We start from the raw sequence: 9,306 nt of genomic DNA on the forward strand, positions 1-9,306 counted from the left end.
GACTTTCACTCTTCGCCCAGGCTGGAGTGCAATGGCGCGATCTTGGCTCACCGCAACCTCTGCCTCCTGGGTTCCAGCGATTCTCCTGCCTCAGTCTCCCTAACAGCTGGAATTACAGGCATGCGTCACCACGCCCGGCTACTTTTATATTTTTAGTAGAGAGAGAGTTTCTCCATGTTGGTCAAGCTGGTCTTGAACTCCCGATTTCAGGTGATCTGCCCACATCAGCCCCTCAAAGTGCTGGGATTACAGGCGTGAGCCACCGTCCCCGGCCATTTTTGCATTTTTAGTAGAGATGGGGTTTCACCATGTTGGCCAGGATGGTCTCCATCTCTTGGCCTCGTGATCTGCCCGCCTCAGCCTTCCAGAGTGCTGGGATTAGAGGCGTGGGCCACTGTGCCCAGCCTAGTTGCCCTTTATAAAGGATACAATTTTTAGAAAGAATGTTTTCCTACAATATATTTTTATTGGAAAATACCCAAATAATGAAATATCTGTTGTTTAATATAACTTTAGATTCAAAATCATGACATTTGTTTATGAGCATTTATCCCATTACATTTATCTAATTATTTATTTTAATCATTTACCTAGAATTATTTATGAAAACTGCAATAGTTGTCATTGAAAGTTATGAAATCGCCATTGCAAAATTATAACTGAGACAGGGAAAATGATCTGCCCTACCCGATTCCATCTTGCTTCTAACCTCCAAGCTATTGTTCATTAACTTAGTTTATAGTTTAGCTTTGAAACAAAGATGGTAACAGTCTTTTCACAGAACAAACTTCCTTCATGTCTGTCTACTAGACTGCCTAAGGCTAAAAGATCAGAAGTTAGGGTATTTTAGTAAATAATTCAAGATGTAGCTATCTTCATTAAACTAATATCAATGTTTTATTTATTAAAAATTACACAAGCGGCTGGGTCTGGTGGTGCACATCTGTTATTCCAGCACTTTGGGAGGCTAAGGCAGGCGGATCATCTGAGGCCAGGAGTTTGAGATTAACCTGGCCAAAATGGTGAAATCCTGTCTCTACTAAAAATAAAAAAATTAGCTGGGCATGGTGGCAGGCACCTGTAATCCCAGCTACTCAGGAGGCTGAGGCAGGGAAATCGCTTGAACGTGGGAGGCGGAGGTCACAGTGAGCCAAGATTCTGCCATTGCACTCCAACCTGGATGACAAGAGTGAAACTCAGTCTCAAAAAAAAAAAATTACACAAGCAAAGATCACTCTGTTTGGGGTTGAGTTATAGTTTTGTAGCCTCTATGCCAAATTTTGACAGCTTATAGTATTTGACAGAGATAAGTATGAAATTGATCAATAATTGCAAACAAAAATGCGTGCTGGCAACTCTGAAGACATTTCTAGTATTACTTTACCAATAATTTTTAAAGCTAGCTTATTTATTAAAGATTTTACTGAAGTCACATAAACTTGAAAAGCATTTGACTAGTCTTTCCTTTTTTACGTTAAAGTATTTAAGCACTTTTATTTTTCTGTGAGCCAACTAATTAGAACACTTTCATATATTTTCTGTAGTGAAACATGATATACATAAGACATAAATACATAGACATCTTAGGCATGCCAATAGAAGTACATTTTATAGATCCATAAGATCTCCTTTTTCCTGTCTTAGACTTGCAAACTTTTGATAACCTGGTTTATTACTCTGGCAGTTGTCAGCTAAATAGATCTAAATCTGCATATTAAAGGAAACAGCTCTTAGGTGACACAGAAGAAAACTCTAGATGGTGCTAGAGGGAGATTAAAGATGAATGCCAGGTCAAACATAAAATTATAGAAATTTCTCATAAGACTGTATAAGGACACTATATTTAGATATTGACTACCTATCTTTTTTTTTTCGTTTTAATTGCATTTATTTTAATGCTGTATTTACTCCCATGCCATAAGTTTTTGTTTCTTCACTTTCTTCTGGGATATGTTTTTCTTCTGGGCAACCTGCTCTTCTGATTTAGAAACAATCTGTTCCCTTTCAGTAAGGATCATCTCAGTGTGGCAGGGAGAGCTCATGTACGGGTTAATCCAACCATGAGCTCTGTAGGTCCCGCAGCGCCTCTAGGGTGCTTTGTTCACTTGGGTATGCTCAATGACCAGAGAATGTACATCTAAACCCTTAAGTTTAGCATTATTCTGCAGTTTTAAGCATGTGCAGCAAAAATCCAGCACTCTTTGGGCTACCGGCCTTGTGTCCAGCCCCATTGCTTGGCCTGGGCACACCTGCCAACTCCACCATTGTAACATCAGAATGGTATGCACTGTTTCTGTAAAGTGACATCTTTCAGAAAAATGTGGAATACTTCACGAATGTGCATGTCATCCTTGTGCAGGGGCCATGCCAGTCTTCTCTGTATCGTTTCAGTTTTAGTATATGTGCTGCCAAAGCAAGTACAACTACCTGTCTTTTAACTGGATTTTTCAGCCCTGGGCAGAGCCTACACTGGATCCTGGGCTTTCAAAAGGGAAAATTATTATGAGGCTAGACTATGTGATGCTTTTACAGTGCACTTAAAAAAATTTTTCTTTCCAAAGACATTTCTAAGTGTGTAAATTACGCTTTTTCTTAAAAACCCCCGAGAGCTTCTGTTGTAATAGCTATTAATGAAGAAAACAGAATTCAGTCAACTGAGAAGAAAAAAAACCTTTTGCTCAAAAAGACAACGTCCTAGGAGAGAAATAAACAAAAACAAAAGCATGAAGGTCTTTTAGATACAAAGATGCACACATGCACACAAACATATATACATCTTTGATGTTAGCTTTTAATTAAACTGACTTTCAACCATTGAGCTTTTAAAAAATATTTTTCTTTCCCAGAGGCCTCTCAGCAGGAATGGACCCAATACCTCCCATTTTCAAGTTTACATGGTATCAAAAGGAGTAAGACAGATACACAAACAAGTGGATACACATTTTGGACAACATAAGGGGAAGTGCACTCAGACAAAACAGACTCAAAACCTGATCTCAACCAAAATGCAAAGTGGGTGTATGATCGAGCTCTATTGCTTTCCTTGGCAGTACCAGACAAATGGCTTAACAAGCCCAGATAGGAAAACAGTAGGCTCCTGGCATTCGATCCAGTTAACTCCCCCATCCGCTCCTGATCTCTGTTCTTGCCCAGGGGTGAAAGGGACATGCACTTTTGTGCATGGGCCAGCCTTCAGGAGGGTCCCCAGGAAAAATCTCACTGCCAGCTGCTGGGATCCTCCTGAAGACTGTCTTGTTGTAAGCCACTAGCCACTAAACGCGGCACCACCCCAGTCTCTCCTGGCTGTTTTGCTAAATTTTGTTCCTGGACCAAACTGAGGGTTGGGCTGCTGTTTCTTGTGGCCCAATAATGAGATGCAGATCAACTGGGGAGGAAGAGAATTTTTATTTCTGTAAACAGTTACAGGGAGAAGGCCTGGGAATTATCACCAGACCAACTCAAAATTACAAAGTTTTCTAGAGCTTATATACCTTCTAAGCTATATGTCTGTGTGTTAAGTGTGCATTCATCTAAAGACATAAGTGACTGGCTTATTTTTACCTATAACTAAGGTCTGAGTCCTGAAGACCTTCCTCTGGAGCCCCAGTAAATTTACTAATCTAAATGGGTCCAGGTGCTGAGGTGATTACCCTTATCTTGTCTCCTGCTAAATCACAGAGGTTTGGGGAGTTACTTCAGACTCCCAATAAACTTGTTTGTGGAGGCCTGGGGAGTCTCTTCAGACCCCCAATAAATCTTGTTTAATCATGCTTTAAGGTTCAGGGAAGGCCTCGGGAAAACTCTTGATGGGCTTTTGTTATATTCCAGCCTTTGTATAAGGGCACTGGCTTTTAACATTTACCTTAACCACTCAGTCAGTACTGAAACAGTTGTGATGGAGGCCTATGTTAGTGAGACCTGGCCTGCCACAGTTTTACAAAATAGTGTGGCTGTCTACCCATTTTATCATACCACTCTGTATAAGTAGAGTAGTCATAACTAAAGAGAAAGGAGTGATTCCCCTCAAGCTCAGCATTTGTTCTGTCACTCCCCATTCATCTGTTCAACAAGTACATACTGGTCATCCACTGGGGATACAGTGGTGAATCAGACAGCCCGGGTCCCTGCCCTCATGAGGCTAAGCACGAGCTTTCAGTTTCAGTCTGGCTGAGAAGACATTCACCAAGTAATTGGTAGAGTGTTTTGAAGATTGTTGATCAGGCAGCAGTCTTCAAAGCACAGGATATACGGAGGAAACACATCTCAGGACATCCATCCTAGTCAAGGGAATATTTCCTAAGGAGAAGTGGTATTTAAGTAGAGACCCACAGCATGTGGTGAGTTAGCCAGATAGAGGGCAGCCAAAAATATTTCAAACCAAGGAGGCCTCCTTGGAGGTACTAAAGAATTTCCATGTGATCATATGAATATAGACTAGGAGGAAGGAGAATGATGAGATAAGTACCAAATAGCTTCCTGTGGTATGTCCTAGGGGTATTTTGATGGGATTGACAGATAAACACTACCAGAAGTAATGGGAGGAAGTAAACTGTTAAAGGGAAGGTGGTGAAAGGGTCATTCAGATGGAGAAATAATATTACTGGCTTCCAGACACCTATACAGCCTGCTGGTTTCCTGGAAGTAATACCACACACATAGTGAGGATGGAATCTGGTGTGCAGACCTCCCTTTGCCATTCTTATGGGACCTTCTCTACCTTCCTGCCCCTTCAACAGGTGTAAGTAAGAGAGGCAAGATTGCCCTAATGTGCCAGAGATTTCTCATGAGAAGAGGATGTCAGTTGCGTGGAAGCATCCCCCAGCAGGTCCAGCTTCAAGACCTGCCTCAAGTCTCTTTCAGCAGCCTGGATTCTGTAGGATGTGGATTTTGAAATGATATAGCCCTTATAGTGCAATAGAACCTTGACATATACCTTTTTTCAGGTCTTCTAGAAAGCTAATTTTGTGGCTTTGTTTTATAAAAAATGGAAGTTTTGCAGGTTCCAATTTTAATCTTGTTCTACGTATTTGCTCATTATTATTAAGAATGATTTCTAGGCCAGGCTCGGTGGCTCATGCCTGTAATCCCAGCACTTTGGGAGGCTGCAATGAGCAGATCACTTGAGGTCAGAAGTTCAAGACCAGCCTGGCCAACATGGCAAAACCCTATCTGTACTAAAAATACAAAAATTAGCCAGATATGGTGGCAGGTGCCTGTAATCCCAGCTACTCAGGAGGCTAAGGCACAAGAATCACTTGAATCTAGGAGGCAGAGGTTGCAGTGAACTGAGATCTGTGATCGTGCCACTACATTCCAGCCCAGGTGACAGAGCGAGACTTCATGTCAAAAAAAAGAAAGAAAGAAAGATTTCTGTTTCTATTAGGGCTTGCCAAGATTTCTATTTATTTTTTAAAATTCCTCCAGATTTATCATGGGACATATTAATCTGGGAAAGGAGGGGCATTTTTTCTTTGAACAGGAAGGGAAGAGGAGAAAATAAAGATGGCACACGTGAGATCTAGAAAGGAAGGAATGTGTAAAGAAAGGAACCTTGTTCTTGTTGGCAAAATAGTTGGGCAGATTATTTACTGAGATAAATTAGAACCAGAGACTTGAGAAGAACAAGAAAAGTTTAAAGCAGCTACTGGGAGGAGTATGCTAAGGGTATTTGAAAGACATGAGTGAGGCCAGGCATAGTTGCTTACGCGTGTAATCCCAACACTTTGGGAGGCCAAGGCGGGCAGATCCCCTGAGGTCAGGAGTTCGAGACCCGCCTGGCCAACATGGTGAAAACCTGTCTGTACTAAAAATACAAAAATTGGCCGGGCGCAGTGGCTCACGCCTGTAATCTCAGCACTTTGGGAGGCCGAGGCGGGTGGATCATGAGGTCAAGAGATCGAGACCATCCTGGTCAACATGGTGAAACCCCGTCTCTACTAAAAATACAAAAATTAGCTGGGCATGGTGGCGCGTGCCTGTAATCCCAGCTACTCAGGAGGCTGAGGCAGGAGAATTGCCTGAACCCAGGAGGCGGAGGCTGCGGTGAGCCGAGATCGCGCCATTGCACTCCAGCCTGGGTAACGAGAGCGAAACTCCGTCTCAAAAAAAAAAAAAAAAAATTAGCCAGGTGTGGTGGCAGGCGCCTGTAATCCCAGCTACTCAAGAGACTGAGGCAGGAGAATCTCTTGAACCCGGGAGGCGGAGGTTGCGGTGAGCCGAGATTGCGCCACTGTGTTCCAGCTTGGTGACAGAGAGAAACTTCTTCTCAAAAAAAAAAAACCCAAAGAGATGAATGAAAGGCCCAGTAGGGTTGGCCAGTTCACCAAGAAAGTGGTGCTTTTCAACACTGTCAGTGCTTCTTATTCCTTGTTTCGGGTCCTTATGAACAAGGAACATGCCATAATGATTTAGAGTCTCATGAGATCTCTTTAAGGGAAAAATCTCAAACATAATAACCACAGATTATTTTGTGTATGTGTGGTTTTATTTTTTCTTTCTTTTCTTTACAGACTATCTATTTAACTTTGCATCTGCCGCCACAAAAAAGATAACTGAATCAGTTGCTGAAACAGCACAAACAATAAAGAAAACCGTAGAAGAAGGAAAAATAGATGACATCATTGACAAGGTACATTCAATTATCTTTTGGGAGTACAAATGTATGAAATTCGTTGTTTCCTCTTGATTGTTTCTTCTTCTTATGAATATTTTTTAACCTGAGTAGAATATCATATTCTGATAAAAATGTTAATTGTTGAGATTCTTGATTTTTTCCTCTCTTTGTATAACAAGTAAGTATAATATAAATTACAGTACTTTATTTAAATAACTGGTTTTTATTTTAATATATTACAAGCAATACATTGATACTTTGGGGTTATACTAAACTTTTCATGTTTCGTGGCGTTTTTTTGGTTTTTTGGTGTTTTTTTTTTTATTTGAAACAGAGTCATATTCTGTCACCCAGGCTGGAGTGTAGTAGTGCGATCTCAGCTCACTGCAACCTCTGCCTGCTGGGTTCATGTAGCTCTTCTGCCTAAGCCTCCCAGGTCGCTGGGGTTACAGGCATGCGCCACCACACCTGGCTAATTTTTGTATTTTTAGTAGAGATGGGATTTCACCATGTTGGCCAAGCTGGTCTCTAACTCCTGGCCTCAAGTGATCCACCTGCCTCGCCCCTACAAAGTGCTGGAATTACAGGCATGAGCCACCGTGCCTGGCCAACTTTTCTTGTTATGAGTTTAACTTTATAACTGTTTGAGGATATATTTATGGCTTTGCATCATCTGACTAAGGTCTTAGCTCATTAGGAACAATGAGCTTTTAAGACTCTAAGGAGTGAGTTTGTTTTTTTGCATTGGGCCTATAGCATTTTGTTTATATTGGTAAATATTTGAACTAAGGAAGTTATCAATTAAACCTTAGATATATTGCTATTTAACTATGTATTTTTTTAACAGACAATTATAGGAGATTTTCAGAAGGAACAGAAAAAATTTGTTGAAGAACAACATACAAAGAAGTCAGGTATGGTATAGGTTTGTCTTAATTAACGTGCCACGTTTTATTGAGCACCTGTTATGTGCTAGATACTACACTGTGGCTCTGAGAACACAAATATGCATATGCAATGGCCCCATCCTTTGGGAAGGGCAAAGACTAGTGAGGGAGACAAACCCATAAACTTCCATGATTTAAAGGAAGGGAGTAGATTGTTTTTGGGTGAGGCCTGCCAGTGCTGGCCTCTCTGGAGTGCTGGCTGTGAAAGAGGCAAGTGAGCTTTCAGTTCTGACTTTCTTTTTTTTTTCCCCCGAGACAGAGTCTTGCTCTGTCTCCCAGGTTGGAGTGCAGTGGCATGATCTCTGCTTACTGCAACCTCTGCCTTCTGGGTTCAAGCAATTCTGCCTTGGCCTCCTGAATAGCTGGGATTATAGGCACAAGCCACCACGCCCAGCTATTTTTTTTTCTTTTTTTATTTTTAGTAGAGACAGAGTTTTACCATGTTTGCCAGGCTGGTCTCAAACTCCTGACTTCGTGATCCACAAGCCTCAGCCTCCCAAAGTGCTGGGATTACAGGTGTGAGCCACTGAGCCTGGCCTCAGTTCTGACCTTCTACCATATGCCCAGCACAGCGTACAATATGCACATGACAGCCATTTAGCAAGTGGTGGCTCCCTTCCCATCTCTTCAGGAGAAAAAATGAAAGCTTTCCAGGGAGGTGAGTGACCGCACCTGCAATGACAGAGGGCCATAAAGAGTCACAGGTAGGCCGGGCGCGGTGGCTCAAGCCTGTAATCCCAGCATTTTGGGAGGCCGAGGTGGGTGGATCACGAGGTCAAGAGATCGAGACCATCCTGGTCAACAAGGTGAAACCTCGTCTCTACTAAAAATACAAAAATTAGCTGGGCATGATGGTGCCTGCCTGTAGTCTCAGCTACTCGGGAGGCTGAGGCCGGAGAATTGCTTGAACCCAGGAGGCGGAGGTTGCAGTGAGCTGAGATCGCGCCATTGCACTCCAGCCTGGGCAACAACAGCAAAACTCCGTCTCAAAAAAAAAAAAAAAAAAAAGAGTCACAGGTGTTTGGAGAACTTAATACATTACTGACAGATGACTTTTTAAATTTTTGAAGTTATAAGACCTCAGCATGCCTACTCTTACCATTTGGTAGCGTCCAAACACAAAACCAGCCTTGTGTCTTTGCATTTGGCAAAAGTAGTATAACTGTAATCTCAACACTTTGGAAGGCAAGGTGGGAGGATCGCTTGAGCCTGAAGTTTGAGACCAGCCTGGGCAACATAGTGAGACCCTATCTCTACAAAAAATAAAAAATTAGGCCAGGTGTAGTGGCTCACGCCTGTAATCACAGCACTTTGGGAGGCCGAGGCGGGTGCATCACCTGAGGTTGGGAGTTCGTGACCAGCCTGACCAATATGAAGAAACCCCATCTCTACTAAAAATGCAAAATTGGCCAAACGTGGGTAACACATGCCTGTAATCCCAGCTTACTTGGGAGACTGAGACAGGAGAATCGCTTCAACCTGGGAGGCAGAGATTGTGGTGAGCTGAGATTGCACTATTGCACTCCAGCCTGGGCAACAAGAGCAAGACTCCAACTCAAAAAAAAAAAATTAGCCAGGTGGGTGTGGTGGTACACACCTATAGTCCCAGCTACTTGGGAGGTTGAGGCAGGAGGATTGCTTGAGCTTAGGAGTTTGAGGCTGAAGTGAGCTATAATCATGCCACTGTACTCCAGCCTGGGCTACACAGTGAGACCCTGTCTCAAAAAAAAAGTAGTAGAAAACAAT

General features: G+C 42.4%; 1 non-coding gene across 1 annotated transcript; it reads right to left on the reverse strand.

Moving 5' to 3' along the window:
- Positions 1-2,314: 2,314 nt before the first annotated feature.
- Positions 2,315-2,421, reverse strand: LOC116547106. The gene has a single exon (XR_004266938.1). It is a non-coding gene; the product is annotated as a U6 spliceosomal RNA (small nuclear RNA).
- Between the last annotated feature and the right edge of the window lie 6,885 nt (positions 2,422-9,306).

Source organism: Sapajus apella, unplaced genomic scaffold (genome assembly GCF_009761245.1).
Source record: "Sapajus apella isolate SASKATOON/1434 unplaced genomic scaffold, GSC_monkey_1.0 scaffold2078, whole genome shotgun sequence".
Taxonomy (NCBI): Eukaryota; Metazoa; Chordata; class Mammalia; order Primates; family Cebidae; genus Sapajus; species Sapajus apella.